The 10,533-nt window shown below is 34.5% G+C and overlaps 1 non-coding gene across 1 annotated transcript; it reads right to left on the bottom strand.

Moving 5' to 3' along the window:
- Positions 1 to 1,205: 1,205 nt before the first annotated feature.
- On the bottom strand, positions 1,206 to 1,312 carry LOC119256505 (U6 spliceosomal RNA). Its single transcript, XR_005127811.1, has one exon. It is a non-coding gene; the product is annotated as a U6 spliceosomal RNA (small nuclear RNA).
- Positions 1,313 to 10,533: the final 9,221 nt, after the last annotated feature.

Here is a 10,533-nt window from a genome sequence, read left to right as displayed (position 1 = left end):
AGCTATTGTAAACAGTGCTGCTATAAACATAGGGGTGCAGGTGTTCTTTGGAATTGATGTTTCTGTGTCCTTTGGGTAAATACCTAGGAGTGGAATTGCTGGATCATATGGAAGCTCTATGTTTAGTAGGTCCAGAAATCTCCATACAGCTTTCCACAGTGGTTGGACCAGTTTGCACTCCCACCAACAGTGCAGAAGAGTTCCTTTTTCTCCACACCCTCGCCAACATTTGTTGTTGCTAGTTTTTTTAATATGTGCCATTCTCACTGGTGTAAGATGGTATCTCATGGTAGTTTTGATTTGCATTTCCCTGATGACAAGTGATGTTGAACATTTTTTCATATGCCTGTTGGCCATTTGCATTTCCTCTTCAGAGAAGTTTCTTTTAAGCTCTTCTGCCCATTTTTTGACTGGATTATTTTCTTTGTTGTTGTTGAGTCTCATCAGCTCTTTGCAGATTTTTGTGATCAGTCCTTTATCATTAGTGTTGGGTGCAAAAATGTTCTCCCAGTTGGTGGGGTTTCTCTTTGTTTTTGTTATTGTCTCTTTTGCTGTGCAAAAGCTCTTTAATTTGATGTAGTCCCAGCTGTTTATCTTTGCCTTCACTATCACTGCTTTGGGTGATGTGTCTGTAAAGATGTCTTTGATGTGCAAATCACGTAGTGTTTCGCCTATATTTCCTTCTATATATTTTATGGTTTCAGGTCTTATGTCTAGTTCTTTAATCCATTTTGAGTTGATTTTTGTGTATGGTGTGAGGTGGTGGTCAAGCTTCATTCTTTTGCATGTAGCGACCCAGTTTTCCCAGCACCATTTATTGAACAAACTTTCTTTGCTCCAATGCATATTCTTTGCTCCTTTGTCAAAGATTAGTTGACCATAAATCTGTGGGTTTATTTCTGGATTTTCTATTCGATTCCATTGGTCTGTATGTCTGTTCTTGTTCCAATACCATGCAGTTTTGATGATTATGGCTTTGTAGTATAGTTTGAAGTCTGGGAGTCTGATGCCTCCATTCCCTTCTTTTTTTTTCAGGAGAGCTTTGGCTATTCGGGGTTTTTGGTGATTCCATATGAATTTCATCAATAATTGTTCTATTTCTTTGAAGAATGACATTGAAATTTTGATTGGAATAGCATTGAATCTGTATATTGCTTTTGGTAGGATGGCCATTTTAATAATGTTTATTCTTCCAATCCATGAGCAAAAATATGGAACGCTTCACGAATTTGCGTGTCATCCTTGCGCAGGGGCCATGCTAATCTTCTCTGTATCGTTCCAATTTTAGTATATGTGCTGCCGAAGCGAGCACCATGAGTAGATTCTTATACTTCTTGGGTATAGCTATTATTTTTGGAGCAAATGAGGAAATTTAAAAGTGAGGAGAACAAAAGCAATATAAAAAACTTGAAGTGTGTTGGAATGAATTGTGGTTGTCCTAAAATTGGTATTATGTCCTCTGTAAATCAGAGTTGCTGTGACCAAGGATTTGATATTAAGGATAGAAGAATGATATAGGAAAAATAGCATTGGAATGGAAACCTGGAGACATAATAGAGTTTCAGACCTTATACTTACTAGAAGTTTGACTATGGGAAACCTAATTTATTTAAATCCCTGTTTTTTCACCTAAAAATTAAGGCTGATGTCCGCTCTCACTCCATTTTGTGAAGATCCAGTGAAATAAAGTGCCATAGGAATGTGAGGCATTACTTTTTATTACAGGAATGAAGTGAATTTGCACTTTATAAAGTTGAATATTTCATCTCTATGTCTCAAATCCTTCATTGGCCAAGACCATGTGAAGTGCTTCATTTTCACTGGGGTATACCATCCTATATGTATATGGCCTATAGAAATGTAGACATGAAATAGTGAATTAGTAAAACAGTGGGTATAGCCAGAGAATGTGCTTGAGAGTATCAGAACCATCAGAGAATATGAGCTCTACGAAGGTGAGACTATTCCAGAAGTTAGAATTCATTTGGAAAGTGCTCTCTTCTCTTCCACTAAATCATAACTTTTTCTCTAGAGAAACTATGGGGGCTCAGAACAAGAATGAGAAACGATACTTTAGTGTGAATGGAAAGATAACTTTCTTGTGATCCTGAATGCCATAGCAGATAAATTTCAGAACATTTGAAAGGGATAAGGGCTTTAAAAATGTATTCACTGAGCTTACTTTTTTTAAGGTATGAGGTAGACAATAAACATAAGTAGCTAGTTCATTAGAAAATTATAAGTTATTTAGATTTAAAAAAACAGCCATAACAACATAATAATAAAATCTAGAATAAGTAAGGAATGCAGAAGAACAATTTTAGACAGGACAGTTAGGGAAATTCTGATTGACAAATTGAACACTGAACAAAATTTGAAGAAGGTAAAGGAGAAAACTAAAGGACGATTCTGGGGAGAAAAAAGAACGGAGTCCAAAAGTTTAAAGCGGAATTATACCAGATGTGCTTCAGGAACAGAATTTAGTCAGGGAGATAATTGGTGGCAAGTCTAATCTTTAACTACTGTTCTCTCTGTAAATGTATGATGATTGCTTTGCTGATCTTTACTCTTGTCCAAGCCATCCGGCTGCATGTCAATATATACACATATTTTACACATAAAGTATGTCATTCTGAAATCTATTGTTTAGGCATAAATTCTATGTAAGTATATATAATGTAAAATTCATGCCAACCACATCTATTTGTATAATATTTTGATTATACTATACCAGTGCTTATTTCATAATTGGGATTAATTTTTTCCAATTAATCATTTAAATATTATAATCATATTGTGAAGATACCCTTTCCCTATATTTAACCTATATTATTATCTAGGTTGAATAGTCTCCAGGCAATAGCTTGAGTAAAGTATATTACCCAGGGGAATTCAACAAAAGTATTTGCATTACAAATTGTTGTCTTACAATGCTTGTATTTGGGGAAAATGGCACATAATATACTGATAATAAGCATTTTGAAATTAAGTACAAAATGTTAACTGTTACACTTGCATAAGTAGGACTTGTGCTTTGTTACCTAAGGGAAATATTCTTTTTTGATTTCAGCTAGAAATTAGATAGTTTCCTAGAAAAAAATATGATAGATTTGTGGATACAGTTAAATATGTGGATATAGTTAAATATCCAGATATTTCTATTATTATATATTAACTATTTTTCTAGCTATATAATCATATACACACATAGATGGATATGTAAGTAGTAATGGATATGTAAGTAGTAAATAAATGTTGATTTCCTTGTCCATACTTTAACCTCTGTTTAACTTACTTACTCTTTCTGATATTTTCCTATAATTGTAATGCTAACATAATTTTAATTTCCTGGTTCTTATGACCTCCATTCTCTGATAATTTCTTCAGGACTCTTTTACTTCCTAAATCCTAGGTTGCCTTTCAGTCAAGCCACTGGATGTTAGGATGAGATAATCCTTTTTCCTCATTTGGTATCTCTCTAAAAAAATTATTTATTTTTTTATTACAGTGAAAATTATGTTCAACAAAATACTAGTGTTAAGGGGAATTTTTCCTCCCTCTGTCAAATGGGAAATTTCTAATATATATATTTCAACTACAGTGATATTGTGAGTTCTTAACAGCACATGCTTGCTCACTTTGTTCTGCAATGAAAATGACAATAAAAGTTTCAAACATTCCTCAAATTTTATTTATATGTAAGCATCCCTTTCATCTGAATATAAAGGAAGCACAATCTTCTGAAGAATAAAATAACAAATAAAAATTCTGGTCTAATAGCTTAAACAATATTGTCCTCAATAAATATTCACTTATACCTTTATAAGAAAGCTTTAGATTCTCTCTCTTTTTGTCTCTCTCTCTCTGTTTATACACACACACACACGCACACATATGTGCATCTTTGAAATAATAGTGAGAAGGTAAAAGAAGAACTATGGTCTATAGATGTTTGTCCCTTATCATCAAATATCTAATGTAAAAAATATATCTTTTTTTCTCAGATTACCTAGAAATTTCAGTTAATGAGTTAGGAATTGTCATGAAGGGAATAACCAGTTTTCTGAACGTCTGTCTGGTTTTCCTGCAGAATCAAACTAAAGTTTCCAATTATTTTATTTTATTTGCATCAGTTATGTTAATTTTAAACTCAAATTATTTGAGTATTGTATCTATTTGGTTGTTTCCAATTTCTAATCTGAAATTGAGGAATATTTTTCCAGTTAATCTTGTCTAGAAAAAATATGTTTATCAGGTAAAGATAGTTTCTGAATTCCTATTAGTTACAGTGGAAATTTGCCATGAGGAAAGAGGCATTCTTTATTCTTCCTTTGTTTTTTTTTTTTAAATTTATTTATTTATACAAGAACCGGGGTACAGGCCAGATGTGTGAGAGGGTGAGAGGATTCACCAGAGAAAGAGTGGGGAGCAGAACAGGCAGACTGACTGAAAAGCACTGCTGAGGCGAGCAGTAGTGAGAGGAAAGGCCTGCCGCACCATGTATGTTGTTCCGAGGCTGTCGGGGATGGAACTGGCACCACAGAGACTGCGGACACCAAAATTCCTAAATCCATTCTGGGAACATAAATGTTAAAGTTCTTTGGTTATCCTGGAATCCTGACACCCTAAGAAAGTGGTGGTGTTCTTTCAAATTACTCCTGTGTTAAAGTGAAAACAGATAACACCACCTATGTTGGTAAATTCTGTACATATAGAAAAATATGTTTCCCTGTAAGAGTAATCAAAAGTTAGCTACTCATTCTCACAATTCCTTTTATTTTATTTTATTTTATATAATTTTTACATCATTTTTCATTCTCATAATTCTTGTGGTAAATTTAATAGTCCACAGGATTAAAGTAGTGGGCAGGATTAGGGCATGGGAACATTTTTTTGACATGATGCTTTCTAGGGAATTTAACTTTATTCCTGACGTAAGTACAAAATATTAAGAGATAGCTTTCCTTCTTCAAAATGTGGTGCAATTTTAATAACTGTACTATCTCATCTCTGTTTGAACTCTAAGATTTTGTACTATGCACTCTGACAGCAAGTAATAAAATGGAAATTGTTGTTGCTTTAAGTCAAATTTGTGGAGAGCAGTATTGTAAGATTTACATGATCTGCCTTTTAAGCTCTAACACCGCACTTGGCAACAAATGCATATATATTTTTTCTTTTTCAGTTTTTACGTTTCATGATGTCACTTACAGGCATCTGTTTGATGAAATTCTAAAAGTATTTATTTTTCTGGTTTCTAGCTCTGTCCAGATGTTTAGCTACAGGGCAGTGTTTCTGCCCAGATTAGTACAGCTGGTTAGAAGACACTGTGCTAAATATGTAGAGCATCTGTGGCTTGTCTTGGGAGGTTGAATTCCAATTAATTAAATGTGCAGCTAACTTACAAAGATCTTGCTTCTCAGTTAAACTGACTATGGAGCAGAACTAATTTTAAAAATCAAGAATAGATAGTAAAGCAGAAAACTTTTTTTAAAAAAACAAATACCTTCACATTACACAAAGAGTGAAAATAAATATTTAAATAAAATTTTTATTGTTATTGTATGTGAAAAGTATGAATCTATTTTCAGTCTTGCTAGAAGAAAACAACACATCTTTATAAGATTACCTGAAAACTATGCTCTTTGATTTTATTAAGAATTTAGTTTCAGAGTGTACTATTTCTTTTTGTGTGCTCTCTGCTTTTGTTTACTTTTATAATATAAGAGAAAACAAATTGAGTCAAAAGTAATCATTTCAACAACATTATACTGAGCCAAAATTAATCAGACAGCAGCTACAGCTTATACCACTTATGATTACAGTTGTGATGTTTAGATGAATTTCTTGGCTTAATATTCTGTTAGGAGGTCTTTTGTCATTATTCAGACATTTGGAAAATGGATTTTATGAAAAAACATTCTAACAGTGACTGCTTACAAAACCTTCCCTTGAACATCTGCAACAAATTAAATAAGTTTGTAAATATAATAAATAAACTAACTTGAAAAGTACTAGGGAATAAACAAAACTAGATTCCGTTTTCTTTGGCTAGCTATAAATAATTTCATTTGTAATGGTTTTTGCAATCTCTGTAGTATACATGCCAGATACCTGCTTGATGCAAGGAACTACCAGACTGATTAGTTAGATAAAAAGAGGCAGAACCAGGAGCCCATGCTCAGTTTCTGAAAACATAATACAAGTTTAGAATTTATAATTTTGAGCATCTAAAGGTATGAAAATTCATTGATCCCTCTCCCCCACCTTTGGTTTATGTTATGGAAACAATGTGTCCCTCCTCTACCACCACATTCATATATTGAAGCTGTCTGCTCCCTTCCTGCCCCTCCTGCCATGGTTCTGTAGTGTAGACAGGGCCTTTAAGGAGGTGACTAAGGGTAAATGAGGTTCTAAGGATGGAGCCCTAATACCAAAAAGCTGGTGTCCTTATAAAAGGACACCAGAGATCTTTCCCTCTTTCCTTTCTCTGCCTTGTGAGGGCGCAGTAAGCTATACTGGTACTCTGTACAAGAATGTGTCATCCCACAGGGTGACTATCTTAGACTCCAGTCTCCAAATTGTTTGAGAAAGTAAATCTCTGTGATTTAAGCCATCTAGGGTATGGCATTTTGTTATGGCGGTCCAGGTGGACTGAACCAGGTTACGCCATCTAATGATGACACCTGTTTTAAAGGAAGAACTTCTCCATCACTGAAGTGGGTTTTAAACCTTCTTCATAGCTTAAATACTGCTAAGGGGTTTGCTTAGTTGAATTTAGCTTGCTATAAAGTTTTAGTATAGATATTTTTATTTATCTATTTTAAGATTTATTTATTTATACAAGAACTGGGTACAGTCAGAAGCGCAGGAGGGTGAGAGAATTCACCAGAGCCAGAGCAGGGAGCAGAGCAGGCAGAAGGACCGAAGTACACTGCTGAGGGGAGCAGCGGGCAGCAGGAGAGGTCTGCAGGCCATGTGGGACCCTAGCCCGGTGGCTAGGGATGGAACTGGTGCTGCAGAGGCTGCGAGCAGCTTTGCAACCCAGCACTCAACCACTGCGCCACCGGGGAGGCCCTAGATATTTAGAAATTGTAATTAACAGATGAGTAGATGAATTGCAATACGCTTTACTTTTTAAGGAAGTGAACTTAGCACCTTAGTTATTACAAAGTCACCCTGGGGGATGACACATTCCTGAGGTCAGGAAATAACCCCTCGGGGGAATTTTAAAGATCATCACCTGCTTAAAGGACCCAAGGGACCTTTCCTGTTTTCTTGAAATTGGTAACAATATCTGGCTTTTAAAACAGGAGAAATTAAAGTTTGTAGCATTTTGTTATTTGAATGACCTACTCCGTGGAATTACAGCAGCAAACTAATCCTTTAGGAACGATGGCTCTATCAATCTTTGGATTTTTCTAATGTGGAAGCTACTCAATTGCATCTCAGAAATCAGGGAGGTAATTACTCATGCAGACAGCACAAAATGAAAGAAAAAAATGTGAGTTCTGCTGAGTATCCCTTTTAGAACAAGCCGTGGAACAAGGAAAACAGCCTCTATAATCAGTCAAATTCTTCCACTAATTTTTCAGGTGTTGAAGGCTGTAGTGAGAATACATGCTATGAAAGTTAACAAAGCAAAGTGGCTTTAGGAGTAGGTTTTCTAGGAGAGCAAAAAGGAAGAGACATTTCTTATTTTTAAGCATTTAAGTAACCAAGGAAGTTTCAGCCCTTTCAAAAAAGTGAAGGGCGCTCCCTTCCTTCTGTTATTCTGTAGTTTGTAGGCCTTGGGTTTGAGGCTGATTGATTTTGTCTTTGGTGTTATGCACACAAAGATTTGGTTATAAGGAAGTGCTCCTTTCTACTCAAACTTCCCTGTTCTGCAATCAGAGCTATAGATTTTTCACAGAAGGTATTTATCTTGAATATTTTATATAATTATCATACTTAGGGAAAACAGAGGAGAGATAAGGTTAAGTAAACTGTTCATCTTTGTGACCATAGTCACATGGACTACAAATGTGCTAACTTCTGGTTGAAGCTCTTTTTATAGATAAACCATCTTTCAAATTACCAGTCATGTGACAGCAATTTTGTAACATGAAAATGCTAAAAAATGATATAATTTTCTTGGGCTGCTACATTTTCGGTGATGCGACGTGTACAGATGATGAGGCATAGCTTTAAAGAATATTGATATTTCTAATCTTTATAAATGAGCTAGCTATATCCTTGAATTTAGCAGTACATTTTTTATTTCTGGGACTTAGGCAATTGTGACTTTTGCAACCATTTAAAAAGCCATCCTTGACATTAGGCCAAGAAACAGAAGGAGTGGAGGTTAGTGTTCATCATTAGAGCTGGGTTTTTGTGTGGCCTTTAGGAATTATAGGCCGCTGAGGTTTCATCTTGGACAGGTTCCAGATAATGCAAAAATGACTTGCTTTTCTTTAGAAATTCAATTCAAAGTTCACAAAACTATTATAGAACATACAGTTTGAGTTCAGTGTTTTGCTCCTTCATTCTACTTAAAGTTATCATGTACTGAATTACATTTTCTTGAATGGTGAAAATTTTACTGGATTACATACTTTTCAAATAATTAAGGGAATGGAGTCTTATAGCTATTATATAATAAATAAAATTCAAAGAATGTTGATAAACAAGAATCAAATTAATATTTTGCTTGAAAATTTATGAAAACAAAGAATGTCAATTGTAATCACAGGAGACACAGATTCATTTCTGTTATGTTGTTTTTTGGTAAAGTTTTGTATTCCTATTTTTCTTTGTTCTTTCTCATATAAATAGCGGTGGTGATAAGGTAATTGACATAAAAACACATATACAAAATGTTACAGTGTGTAAAAGGAAAAATATTATAAACAGTTTATACAGCAAGGAAAAAAAAAAAACAGAGAGAGGTGACATTTCAAATGGGCCTTAGAGATTAGGATTTCTAGTGACAAAGGAGCTCAGGAGTACATTGGGTAGATGAACCTGAGCAAAGTGGAAAAGAGGGCTCAGTATGAGGGTAATGACGACATGCCAAAGGTGTTGGTTGAGGCAGTCCAACTTAAAAGACTGGGACTAGGGTGTGGCAATAAGAATGGGAAGGAGGACATGTAAAGCAAAAGACATTAAGATTTGGGAGTTAGTTATAAATTCAAGGATCAAAGGGGAGACACTCTGAATCTAATTTTTGAATTAAGAAGCTTAAACCATGGTCAAGATGTAAAAAAATGTAGAAATGTTTAGTGTTATTGCAATTAGGGAGTCTAGGAACAGGAATTAAGGTTTTTTTTCCCTGGGAGTTATTTCCATAAGTGTGATAACTCAGATAATGATTGTGTTTCTGGAGTAGAAGAATAGAAGGGAGGGGACTTTAGGGAAGCACTTTAGGAAATGTTTCATTCTCAAGATTACAGAATAAAAAGTCACTCCAAGGTACCCTTACCTATGTCAGAGAATCTAACATAGGTAATTTTCAAGTAAGTTTAGCTAAAATATCTAAGATTCAGAGGTAATAAAGATGATGTGGGAGAAAACTAATCAAGGTTAAATTTTTGTTTTTAATTCCATTTATTCACATCTAGGTAGATTTTCTTTGTTGACATTCCATATATTAATAAAACATCCTTCATGACATAAAAAAGCATTCTCATTTCGACAACTTTTACATGTTTCTTTTATGATTTCTACACAGTAGGAGAAAAAGATGACTATTGAGAAATGATGATTGAAGACATTTTCATTATTGTTGCTTCTTTCCCTGTAGGCAAAATTTTCATCTTCTCCCTTAACCAATCATCTTTTCACTTCTCAGTTGTCTGTATGTTTCGCTCTCATTTTCCTTCCTGTCCCTAAAATTCAGAACATAAGTTTAGTAGAGCCTCAGAAAATAATAAATTTATTTCCAGTTAAAGGATAAACAACCTGGTAAGCATTCAAAGGCTCTAAGGCCATGTCTTCCTCTACTCAGAAAACATTCACTTCTTATTTATTTAAAAATAAAATGGCATCCTTGGAAGGAAGAAAAACATGTGTGCCCTCAAGAGTGAACTCTCTGTCTAGTAGGAGAAAACAGCGAAAAACTGCCCTATCATTTTTCATTTTTTTTTGCTTTTGAAAACACAAATGCCTTTTGATGTCAAAATAAGAGGACTGAAATTTGAATAGATTTCTTCACTCTGGGAATGTTCAGTCATACAAGGACACCAAAACTAAGAGGAATTTTTTTCTTATCATGTTCTTACATTCTTTTTTTAAAGGGTGGAAAAAAGGTGGAGGGGAACCTTCTTAGGGAGGGAGGTACATAGAGAAATTGTGTTGAGCCTTTTGTTAGAATCCTTTTATCCTGTTTTCTTTCATTATTGTATTAAAACAAACAAACAACAGTATTGCAACAACACACTTAGAACTTATAAGCTCACTGAAAAAGGGATGGTGACACTATTCCCTGTGAGCATCTCATTTTGTAAATATGAATCACAGAGAAACTAATATTTGCTAATGGTCAGCAAATCATTC

Source organism: Talpa occidentalis, unplaced genomic scaffold, assembly GCF_014898055.3.
Source record: "Talpa occidentalis isolate TD23 unplaced genomic scaffold, MPIMG_talOcc4v2.1 talOcc4.3, whole genome shotgun sequence".
Taxonomy (NCBI): Eukaryota; Metazoa; Chordata; class Mammalia; order Eulipotyphla; family Talpidae; genus Talpa; species Talpa occidentalis.
Note: the sequence above shows the minus strand (reverse complement) of the source record. Positions and strands in the feature narration are given on the sequence as shown.